Here is a 1641-nt window from a genome sequence, read left to right on the forward strand (position 1 = left end):
ACAGATTTTGGAGAGCTTTGGTGAGAGAAATAGGAGTAAAACGGGATTTGGGAAGAAGAAGGAGAGCTGGAACGTGAAGATCGCATTGCTGTCGACATGAGCCTTTCTTCTCCCTCTTTTCTTTCTGTTTCTAGTTTTATTCAGTGTTTTTCCATGAACCGTGAGTAGATCCACGACTGTGGGTTAGGGATTCGTTTGTGTTTTGGGTATGTTTGAACCCTAACTTGGTTGCGATTTGGATTTGTTTCGGTTTTATCGATTTGTGCTTTATTCGATTGGTGTTTGCTGACCCCTTGGCCAATTATTTCAGATTCTGAACTACATAGGAATATGGGTTTGGTTTCGGATCGAAATCGATAGAATAGATCATATTATTCACATAGGAATATGGTTTGATCGATCTAGGGTTGGTGATAGTGTTCTTCATGCATCTAGTTTGATAAATCACATAGGGATATGGATTTAGAGAACTTTAGATAGTGAGTTATATGCCGGGAAGTGATTTCTCTATCTTTGTTGCTTGATGATTCCCGAATACAGATTCAATATCGTGATTCTCGCATGCTTAGTGATAACTTCTATTTTTCTCTATATTTTGATAAGAGTTTGTCTAGGTTTTACAGGATAATCACATGCATTCATAGACATTCTAGGCCTGCTAGGATGCAAAAACCCAGTTGTGCTTTAGTTTTGCAGATTACAGGTTTCGAAGATGATTGGACTCGAAAAGAAACCATTTAGAGCGTTAAAGGAGAAGTCCGGATGAGGTACTCATGTTGCAACATCAATAACTTTCTCTACAGAAGTCCAAATCATGTGAGACTTATACCATTGGAAAGAGCACTTCAAGAGCTTCGCGTAGACACCAAAATCGAGTAAATCTGACACCGGAGCAGAAAGATATGAGCGAAATCGTGAATACCAGAAAACTGCCAGTGTAGGGCCGGATCCAACTGGATCCGGTCCGAATCAAGACAGCCGAGCTCGAGCCCAGAAATCTGGATCCGGTCCGGATCCACCTGGAATCGGTCCGGATCCAGTCTAAAACCCTGTTTCGCGATTTTCAGCATCAGAATGGGAATAAGACTCTTGGGAGCCGCCCTAGAGTTATAAAAAAGCCCTAGCCACGTCCTAGAACATCAGAGACCCTTAGAGAACACTTAGATACAGATTTTTGGAGAGCTTTTGGAGAAAGAAGAATAGAAGTTCACGGGATTTCGGGAAGAAGAAGGAAGATTCGATCGTGGAGACTACACATCTGCATGAGACTTTCTTTCCTCTCTTTTATCACTTTCTTTATGAGCTTTTTGTTGTTTTCTATGAACCATGAGTAGATCTACGGCTATGGGTTAGGGATTCGTATGTGTTTTGGGTATGTTTGAACCCTAACTTAGATTTCGACGTTATGCTTGTTTCGGTTTATCGATCTTTGCTTTCTTTTCTATTGGTGTTTGCTAACCCCGTCTCAGATATGTGGAGCCATGTCGACTCAGAGATGACGACCATGTACACCAGATGGTGCGGGACTTCTTCCCAACTCGTCGACCAGACGGAGGCACTCAGACTCCAGCATGATGCCCTATACGCGGAGTTCCATGGATTCCGCAGCCGGCTATTCCCCGACGAGCAGCCGCCGGCACC

The sequence above is a fragment of the Tarenaya hassleriana genome, unplaced genomic scaffold, assembly GCF_000463585.1.
Source record: "Tarenaya hassleriana unplaced genomic scaffold, ASM46358v1 Cleome97, whole genome shotgun sequence".
Taxonomy (NCBI): Eukaryota; Viridiplantae; Streptophyta; class Magnoliopsida; order Brassicales; family Cleomaceae; genus Tarenaya; species Tarenaya hassleriana.